At 39.5% G+C, this 11,024-nt stretch overlaps 1 pseudogene; it reads right to left on the bottom strand.

Moving 5' to 3' along the window:
* Window positions 1-1,448: 1,448 nt before the first annotated feature.
* LOC121921070 lies at window positions 1,449-10,736 on the bottom strand (annotated as a pseudogene).
* Between the last annotated feature and the right edge of the window lie 288 nt (window positions 10,737-11,024).

The following is an 11,024-nucleotide window of genomic DNA, read 5'->3' as shown; positions in this document are numbered from 1 at the left end:
AACTTGCTCTATATATAAATAAGCTTTTAAGAGTTTTTTTAAAAAACCCACAGCTTCTGTCTCTCAAATTACCAAAAGTCATATTGTGATACTCTCGGTGGCCAAAGTGGCTAGGCTCAAGTACAGTTGAGCCTATGATCACAAGAGATTAGAATCATCCAAACGTTAGAATCATTCAAACCATTGTATTCTCCATCACTATGTATGGATGTGAGCTGGACAGTGTAAAAAGTGGATAAAAAGAAAATCAGCTCATTTGAGATGTGATGGAGAAGAGTGCCGAGTATACCGTGGATAGCCAAAAGACAAACAAATGGGTCCTTGAATAGATCAAGTCGGAAATACCCCTAGAAGCCAAGATGACAAAATTGAGTTTGTCCTACTTTGGCCACATCATGAGAAGGCATGACTCATTAGAAAAGACAATAATGATGGAAAAGGTTGAGGTTAGAAGAAAGAGAGGAAGACTGCACATCAGATGGTTGGACTGAATGAGGGAAGTCATGGGCATTAGTCTGCAGGACTTGAGCAGAGCAGTGGAGAACATGGAGTCTTGGATATGTCTCATCCACAGGGTCGCCCTGAGTCAAGGCCAACTCTGCTGCTAACAACAACAAGGCCCAAAAGGTTGTATTTACACATTTTTATAAATAAATAATAATTTTAATTTTAGACATTATCAGAGCAGAGCAGAAAAGAGAGATGTTCAATCCAGCAAACACTGAAGCATTCGTAACTTAAAAATGTAAGATCAGCCATGTTAGATCAGATCAAAAACCTATGTAGTCAAGTGTGTTTCCTTGCAGTGGACAACTACACACCTAGAACAGTGGTCCCCAAACTTGGGCTGTGTATTTTGGACTTCAGCTCCCAGAGGCCCCAGCCAGCATGACCAGGGGTCATGGATTTTAGGAACTGAAGACAAAATTATTGAGATGACTGAGTTTTTAGAACCACTGACCTGCAGGATATGCTGGACATTAATAACAACAACAACAACAACAACAATAATAATAATAATAACAACAACAACAACTAGACTCTGGAACGCACTCCCTAATGAGCTCCGCATGTCCACTTCCCTTGACGTTTTCAAGAAAAACTTGCAGACTTACCTTTTTCGTCAGGCATTCCCCCCATGAACGTTGGTGTTATTTTTCTCCCCCTGAATGTGACGTTTTTCCATTCTGTCAGCCTTGTAATTGTATTGTTGTTTTTATCTTGTTATTTTATTGTATATTGTGTTTTTAAATTGTTTTTACTATGCTGTAAACCGCTATGATCCATGGAATAGCAGTATATAAATTATTATTATTAATAATAATAATAATAATAATAATAATAATAATAATAATGTTTTATTTATATGTCGCCTTTCCTGTAGGATCAAGGCAGTTAACAACATTAGAAAAAATGTAACATACAATTAAAATACATCCCATTATTTACCCCCCCCCAAAAAAAAAAGCTTCCTGCTTTCATTCCCCAAAGCGGTACACACAAGACACGCTGTTTTTGATACTAGAGATAAAGTATAGTGGGCATCAATATCCTTCATGAATTAATCTCATTCATTTTTAAAACTGTCTTACAATTCCTTAAGATAGAGCCATGACAATTAAAGCAGTGTCAAACTGCATTAAATCTACAATGTGGCAGCAACCTAGTTACACTTTTCTGAAACTTTCCAGCTGACCTGTATCTTTTTAGAAGTGTAATGACCAGATCTGTTTAAAAAAGTATTTTTCCAAGTGTGAACACACCACAGATTCAGCACATGGAAGCAGAAATCTCACTAGTGGCACAAAGGCAAAGATTCAAAGTAAGATATTGTAAGGAACAATGTCACCTGTAAGGACATTGCATTTGGGGATCAGAAAGGAATACAGATGTTATTTTTCTAAAATAATGTATACAACAGTAACAGTTACTTTTCTGTGTGGAACTCCTAATGTTAAGACTTTATATCTTGCTATGTTTAACCCCTCTTTATATTTTTTAAAGTTTCATAAACAAAAACAAGCTAACATCAAGAACTACTCAAACAGGCTCAAGATATGATTGAACAGGGAAGAAGTCATAAGATGACAAGCAGGGAATTGTTCCATTGGAAGAGATATCCAAACAGTGTTGGGTATTATTGTCCAGGATGAACACAAAGTTCTTTAAGGATCTTGTCATGAAGCACTGAAGGTCAGGCAGAGGAGGTCTAGTTACATTTTAGGGAGCTCAAAATCAATAACACCGAACCCTCATGTCAGACCCTTTTTTGTTATTTTAGATGGCTGGGGTTTTTTAAAGGAACTAAAAGGAAGTACAGTAATAGAAAAGTATCATGCAGAGTAACAAGCAATCTAATGAAACACTCAAATGTGGGGATCCCACATATCAACAATAATTAGTTACTTTCTGGGGCTCTTCAATAAGTTACCCCACAAATTACTTTTAAAAAACATTACAACTTCTGCTTATTTTGCCTTCTTTGTGCTCCAGGTCACCATTTTGCTGCAGGAACCCCCAATGCCCTCTTCCAATCACCCAAATAAATGTTTCCTTTACCTTTTACATGTACATGCATTCTTGCTGAGTGAACGTTTACTCATGGGAATTCTTGGTTTTTGGTAACTTTCTGACAGAATGAGGCCAACCTTTGTGAGTTCTTTAATGTCTGGTCAGATTTTGCTACTCATTCAATTTGGAAGAAGGCTCTTTAGTTTTCTCTCTCTTATGGATTTTTTCGTGTCTGATACAAGCTGAACGGTCAGAAAAGCACCTTCCACATATGGGGCATTTATAGGGTTTCTCTCCTTTATGGATTCTTTGGTGTGTTACTAATCCTGAACTGTAAGCAAAACATTTCCCACACTCTGAACATTTATAAGGTCTCTCCCCAGTGTGGACTCTGAGGTGGTTGACATAAGCTGAGGTATCAGTACAACATTTCCCACACTCCAAACATTTGTAGGGCTTCTCTCCCGTGTGGATTCTTTTGTGTCGCACAATATCTGCACGATACGGAAAACATTTCCCACACTCAGAGCACTTGAAGGGTTTTTCTCCTGTGTGGACTCGCAGGTGTTGCTTGAAACTGGGATGACCTGCAAAGCATTTCCCACACTGCAAGCACTTGTAAGGCTTCTCACCAGAGTGAACTCTTTTGTGTCTCCTAAAAGTGGAGCTGTCAGCAAAACCTTTTCCACACTCTGAGCACTGGAAAGGTTTCTCTCCTGTGTGCAGTCTCTGGTGGCTTGTGAGGCCACTATGAACAGCAAAACATTTTCCACATTCCAAACATTTATAGGGCTTCTCTCCTGTGTGGATTCTCCGATGGTTTATAAGACCAGAGATGGCAGAAAAACATTTCCCACAGTATGAACACTTATGGGGTTTTACCCCTGTATGGATCTTCTTGTGGCTTTTGAGGTGGTGTTGCTGTGTAAAGTATTTCCCACACTCTGAACATCTGAAAGGTTTCTCCCCTGTGTGAATTCTTTGATGAGTTATGAAGGCTGACTGATGAGCAAAGCATCTTCCGCATTCAATACATTTGTAAGGTTTTTCTCCTGTGTGGACTCTCCGATGGCATGCAAACTGTGAATGTTGAATAAAGCATTTCCCACATTCTGAACATTTATAAGGCTTCTCGCCTGTGTGAGATCTTCGATGGTTCATGTACGGTGACAGGTGAGCAAAAAATTTCCCACAGTCCAAGCACTGATAGGGTTTTTTCTCCAGTGTGGACTCTTCGATGACTGACAACTTGTGCATTCTGAGCAAAGCGTTTCCCGCAGTACGAGCACTGATAAGGTTTTTCTCCAGTGTGGATTCTCTGGTGTATCACTACCTCTGATTTTGTAGCAAAGCATTTCCCACACTCAGAGCATACATAGGGTTTCTCTCCAGTGTGGATTCTCTTGTGTTTTGCAAAGGTGGAATGGTCACCAAAACACTTCCCACACTCAAGGCATTCATAAGGTTTCTCTCCTGTGTGGATCCTCTGATGGATAACAAGGCCTGCCTTCTTAGAAAAATGTTTGCCACACGTAGAACACAAATGGTTTTTCCTGGGGTCCTCTGTTGACATAAAAGAGAAACAGAAATGATAAAACTGTTGAATGTGAGCAAAAACATGAAAAGAACCACACTGGATCGGATCAAAGGCCTATTAAGTCCATGTTGTGTTCACAGAGAGGCCAACAAGCTGCCCACAGGAACGTTTCTAGCAAGAAATAAGTATAACTGCTCCCTCCACCTCGTATTCTCCAGTCACTGATACTGGCTGAGTCTCCCTTAGTCAAAATGTTTGGGACCACAAGTGTTTTAGATTTTGGATTTTTTTTCCAGATTTTGGAATATTTGCATATACATCATGAAATATCTTGGAGAGGAGACCCAACTCTAAACATAAAATTCATTTGTGTTTCATAGAAACCTTATACACATAGCCTAAAAGTAATTTTATACATAATATTTTCAACAATGTTAAGCATGAAACAAAGTTTATGTACATGAACCATCAGAAAACAAAGGTGTCATTATTTCAGCCATCCATGCAGACACTTTGGATATTGGAGTATTTCAGAATTCTGGAGAAGAGATACTCAGCCTTGCCTCTGATATTAGAAGGGATATATCGCTATCCTTAGTATTAACCACTGATGGGCATAACCCCCATGAGTAAGAAGAAATGCAAGAAAATACACTGGTAAAGGCATGCGAGTAGAAACCATTAATACAGTCTCCCCAAAGCTGGTGTTCTCTAAGCCTATACCAAGTGTATTGTCATCTAGCTGAGGTTCATCATTCCCCATCTCCCCAAAACTACTAGGTTACCTCCCATATTTGTGCCTTCTGGTTATCTGTTCCTTCTGAAACTCTTGCCTGAGGATCACATCCTCAGAACAGACATGTTATTTGTGCCTTTACTAAAAGTGCATACAACATTAATAGTTTATTACTTATATCTAAAGAAGATCCCATCTTTCCTCCACAGAGATCATAGAATATCATAGAATCATAGAATCGTAGTTGGGAGAGACCACTAGGGCCATCCAGTCCAACCCCCTGCCATGCAGGAAATCCAAATCAAAGCATCCCTGACAGATGGCCATCCAGCCTCTGTTTAAAGACCTCCAAGGAAGGAGACTCTATCACCCTCCGAGGGAGTGCATTCCATTGTCGAACAGCCCTAACTGTCAGGAAGTTCCTCCTAATGTTCAGGTGGAATCTCTTTTCCTGTAGCTTGCATCCATTGCTCCGGGTCCTGTTCTCTGGAGCAGCAGAAAACAAGCTTGCTCCCTCTTCAATATGACATCCTTTCAAATATTTAAACAGGGCGATCATATCACCTCTTAACCTTCTTTTCTCCAGGCTAAACATCCCCAGCTCCCTAAGTCGTTCCTCATAGGGCATGGTTTCCAGACCCTTCACCATTTTTGTCGCCCTCCTTTGGACACGCTCCAGTTTCTCAATGTCCTTTTTGAATTGTGGCACCCAGAACTGGACACAATATTCTAGGTGGGGCCTGACCAAAGCAGAATACAGTGGCACTATTACTTCTCTTGATCTAGACACTATACTTCTATTGATGCAGCCTAAAATAGCATTGGCCTTTTTAGCTGCCGCATCACACTGTTCACTCATGTTCAACTTGTGGTCTACTTGGACTCCTAGATCCCTTTCACACGTAGTTTCATTCAGCCAGGTGTCACCCATCCTATATCTGTGCATTTTATTTTTCATCCCTAAGTGCAATACCTTACATTTCTCCGTGTTGAATTTCATTGTGTTAGCTTTGGCCCAGCTTTCTAGTCTATTCAGGTCATTTTGAATCTTGATCCTGTCCTCTGGGGTATTAGCTATTCCCCCTAATTTGGTGTCATCTGCAAATTTGATAAGTATGCTCCCAATTCTGTCATCCAGGTCATTGATAAAGATGTTGAATAGCACTGGGCCCAGGACAGAGCCCTGTGGGACCCCACTGGTCACTTCTCTCCAGGATGAAAAGGAGCCATTGTTGAGCACCCTTTGGGTTCGGCCGGTCAACCAATTACAGATCCATGTAACAGTTCCTTTGTCTAGCCGACATTTTACAAGCTTGTTTGCAAGAATGTCATGGGAAACCTTGTCAAAGGCCTTACTGAAATCAAGATATACTATATCCACAGCATTCCCTTCATCTACCAAGCTGGTAATTTTATCAAAGAAAGAGATTAGGTTTGTCTGGCATGACTTGTTTCTCTGAAACCCGTGTTGACTTTTTGTGATTATGGCATTCCCTTCTAGATGTTCACAGACTCTCTGTTTAATGATCTCTCCTTGCCGCCTCATATTTTCATCTCCATAACAGCAGATGGGAAGAAGAGATAAACAAAAGAGGCAGAGGGTACAGTCTAAGTCAATTCCTTTTTCTTTACAACAGAGGACAGTCAATTAACCCTAAATGAACCTGACTCTGGAGCCGCAAAGTCATCGGCCTTTCTAGACTAGAAATAATGTAGTTTGATACCAGATTGTGCTGTAGCTCTATTCTATAGAATATTGGAATTTGTAGTTTTACAAGGCCTTCAGCCTTGTCTGCCAAAGTGCTGCTGTCTCACAAAACTACCAATCCCAGGATTTTGTCGTATGGAGCCATGGCAGTTAAAGTGATGTCAAACTGCATTATTTCTACAGTCTGTTGTATGAATGATAAAATGCATTATTTCTACGATCTGTTGTATGGATGATAGAGTTGGTTTTTAACTAAAATTATTATTATTGTCGTGTTTATTGACCATTTATGGATGTATTTTAGGTTGTAATCCCGCCTCGATCCAACTGGGAGAGGCGGGAAATATAAATAAACTATTTATTTATTTTTTTTAGATGCACGCTTCTTTAGTGGTGTTGCATGTGGAGGAGTGCAAGCCCTTCTTTGGTTGACTGGCAATAAGTATTATATGCATACACAAACACACGTGTGTGTGTGCGCACATGTGCCACCAACTGACTTGCTCATCCCAACTTTGCATTAAAAATTAGGCTAGTTCTGTTTGGCCCACTTGGGGCATTGCACCCCTTTGGGACAGTTCACATGCTCTCAGCCTCAGGGGAAAGTAATGGCATACCTCATCTTAACAAATATTTTCAAGCAACCCCATGTCTTAGGGTTGCCATAAGTTGGAAATGATTTGAGGGTACACAATGCACACATACACTATATTTTGTTGGTTGTGTATGTGTCTGTTGTTGTTGTTGTTGTTGTTGTTGTGTGCCTTCGAATCATTTCCGACTTACTGCTGACCCTAAGGCATGGGGTTTTCTGAGCAAGATTTGTTCAGAGGAGGCTTGCCATTGCCTGCCCCTGAGGCTGAGAGAGTTTGACGAACCCAAAGTCACCCAGCGGGTTTTTCTTGCCTGATCTGGGAATCGTACCCTGGTCTTCAGAGTCATAGTCCAACACAAAAACCATTATGCCACACTGGCTCTCTTTGTATGTGTATGTTTGCGTAATTAACAAGTAAATACATAAAGATTAAATAACACAAAGAAGAAAAGTAAACACATGGACTCCCGTGCATCAAATTAAGAACTCTCCAGGGTCACTAAAATTTATAAAGTGGTGCTTTATAGTCTACAGTGGGCCCTTGTTATCCACTAGAATTTGGTTGCAGGATCCACCGTGGATATCAAAATCCAAGGATGCTCAAATCCCATTAAATACAATGGCATAGTAAAAAGGTGTCCCTAATATAAAATAGCAAAGTCAACGTTTGCTTTTTGGACTTTATATTTTTTGAAATATTTTCAATCTGCGGTTGCTTGAATCCATGGATAAAAAATCCGTGGATATGGAGGGCCAACTGTACAAGGAATTCACAGGGTAGTGTTTTAATGTTAATTTTAACCCACAGGAATTGTTACCTTTCAAAGCTCCAGCTTGCTCTCTGGGTTTTCTCTCCAGTTTTCCTTTTCCATTTCTTCCCATTTTTTTCATACAGTTCACTCTGCCATTCAGAAAAAGAACGGTCACAGGAAGGAACAATCAGTTACTTTTAACAGAATAATTTTGAGACATTAATGTTGCTGCATTTGCCACCCACCCAATTTTAATCCCAAAGAGGGAAAAATACATACTTAAAACCTTTCACCCCAGACACCATTATATTGAAAATCTTTCTATTATTATTGTGTCACGGTCAGTAGATGGAAGAGGACAAAGCAATTCCCATGAGGAGATGAGAAGGAAAGAATTATAACACTTAAAGAAAGGGTAACTTCCAGTGTTTGCTTTAGTGCTGCCCTTTTGGAATGAGAAAAGCTATGTTCTCATTGTAACATTTAATTTTCTCCTCTTAAGAAACATTATGATGACTCCAAATGCAGGAACTCTTTTTTGCTTAAGTTTTTTAAACAGATGTTGGAGATACCTTAGATATAGACTCCAACACTTGTAATGGGCTGGACTAGATGCTCTTTGGAGTTCCTTCCAACTTTATGAATCTATGAATGACTGTTTTCTCTTTTCATTGGCAATACCATTATAAGAGTGCGATCTCATGCAATGTAGTGTTATTTTATTTCTATGCTTTTTAACTACCATCGATGGGGGGGGAAAGTACCTCCTTTACTAAAATAACACGTCTAGCTTTGAGTATTAGGCACCTTGACCAGAGGGAGGCGGTGGTGTCATTTGCTATTCTGCTTCAGACAGCAAAATATTTGGGGCTGGCCTTGGCATGGGACTGGGATAATATCCCACTCTGATTCTAGGACTCAATGAATACTTAAAAGCATCTTGCCATGCTCAAGATGTGTTAGACTACAATCCCCATTGGCCATACTAGCCTGGTGCAAGAGGAACTGCAGTCCAGAACATCCTGAGGGCAGGTGGACATGGCTGCTTTAAACTGAAAATAGAGAGAAACTAAATATCAAGGTAGCAGCCTATACCCTAAAGGCAGCAGATCATGTCTGATCTTGAAAGTTAAGCAGGGTCAGCCCTGGTTGGTACGTGGATGAGAGATCACCAATGAATACCAGGTGCTGCTGTAGCCTGTATTTCAGAGGAAGGAACTGTGACAAAACCACCTCTGAGTATTCTTTGCCTGTAAAAGCCCTATGAAATTAATGGGGTCGCCATATTCAAAAAGAGACTTGAAGGCACATATACACACACAATACCTTCTAAGGTCCTGTACTCTAAACTTGGCCACAGCTCCTTCCTCTGAATTACAGGCTACCGCAACACCTGGTATTCATTAATGGTCTCCCATCTAAGGACTAACCAAGGCTGACCCTGCTTAGCTTAGGATCTGGTATATTACTTTATGTTTTGTAACACACACACACACACACACACACACACACACACACACACACACACACACACATATATATATATATATATATATATATAATTTTGATTATGTTTTGTAACATAAAAAGGCAGTTAAGATGGATCTTTTCCGGCAGGCCTTCCCTGGTTGATTTCAGCAACTAATTAGACTGCCCCTCTGTCTGTTTATAGCTGCTACTACTACCTGCCTGCTTTATAATTTTAATTTAGATTGGAATTTTTAAGCAAAAGTTAAAAGTGATTTAGACTGATTAATTTGTTGGTAGAGAATGAGGATTGTGATTTTATGACTTTGTGGCTGTGATTGATATTTGTTTTTTGTTAGAACCCGCCTCAATCCAAAAGGGAGAGGCAGGCTATAAATAAATAAATATTAGTAGTAGTAGTAGTAGTAGTATTATATTAATTACTTTATTTCTGTTTTGTAACATATATATATAATTTTATTTCTGTTTGTAGCATATATTACTTTCTGTTTTGTAACACACACACACACACACATATATATTACTTTATTTCTGTTTTGTAACAATATATATTATTTTATTTCTGTATTGTAACACATACACACACACACATATATATAAATTGTTTTGTAACACACACACACACACATTATTTCTGTTTTCCAACACACACACACACACTCTCTCTCACACACACACATATATATATTAATTACTTCTGTTTTGTAACATACACATACATATATTATTTTATTTCTGTTTTATAACACACACACATATATTATTTTATGTTGTCTATCACACACACACACACACACACATATATATAAAACTTTATTTTTGTTTTCTAACATAAATGTGTGTGTGACTTTATGTCTGTTGTGTAAATAATAATAATAATAATAATAATAATAATAATAATAATAATAAACTAAATGAAGAGGCCTTATACCTGCCAGACCTCTTTGTCTTCTGTCCTTTGCCTTCTCCTTCTTTTTCTTCTTCTTGGGGGGGAATGCCAGCCTCCTTGGTCCTTGAGCCTCCAAAATGTCCAGCCCAAACCAAAACAGCTTCAGAGACAAAGGGGCTGAGAGCATCCCACTCACCCAAAGAGGACCAAGGACCCCCCCTCTCTTTGCTGACCCTCCTCACCACCAGCCTCTGCAAACAGAAAGAAGAGACTCCTCCAGAAATTGAATTCTTTGTTGCTTTGCTGTTGCAATCCAAAGGGCCAGCAGCCCTTCTGCAATCCCTATTTGTCCCCTGTTTTCAGAGCCAAAGCTCCCCAGCTCCTGCTATCACTCTGCCCTGCCTTTGTCTTGTTGTTGCAGCAGACCTTGGCATCTCCAGCCTGCCCCTCCTCCAGATCCAGGACTCCAATAGCCAAAAAGCCCAAGATCAGCTGGATCTTGTAGTTTTCTCTCCCCAGCCCACCCCAGCTCATCTCAGGTTCAGAGGATGCTGGGAGTTGTAGTTTCTCTTCTGTTTGAGAAAGGCAGGATTTACTGGGAAGCTTAGACAATTCAGAGACATCTGGAATATCAGTGCAAATAGTCTATCTCATGCAAAATGCTTGGGACCAGAAGTGTTAGGGGGTTTGGGTTTATTTTTATTTAATATTTATCTATTATTTTTTACTTTTATTTTATTTATGGGCTTTGGAATACGCGCATACATAATCATGAGATATAATGAGATATTGTATCCATATATATATA

The sequence above is a fragment of the Sceloporus undulatus genome, chromosome 2 (genome assembly GCF_019175285.1).
Source record: "Sceloporus undulatus isolate JIND9_A2432 ecotype Alabama chromosome 2, SceUnd_v1.1, whole genome shotgun sequence".
NCBI classification, from domain to species: domain Eukaryota; kingdom Metazoa; phylum Chordata; class Lepidosauria; order Squamata; family Phrynosomatidae; genus Sceloporus; species Sceloporus undulatus.
Note: the sequence above shows the minus strand (reverse complement) of the source record. Positions and strands in the feature narration are given on the sequence as shown.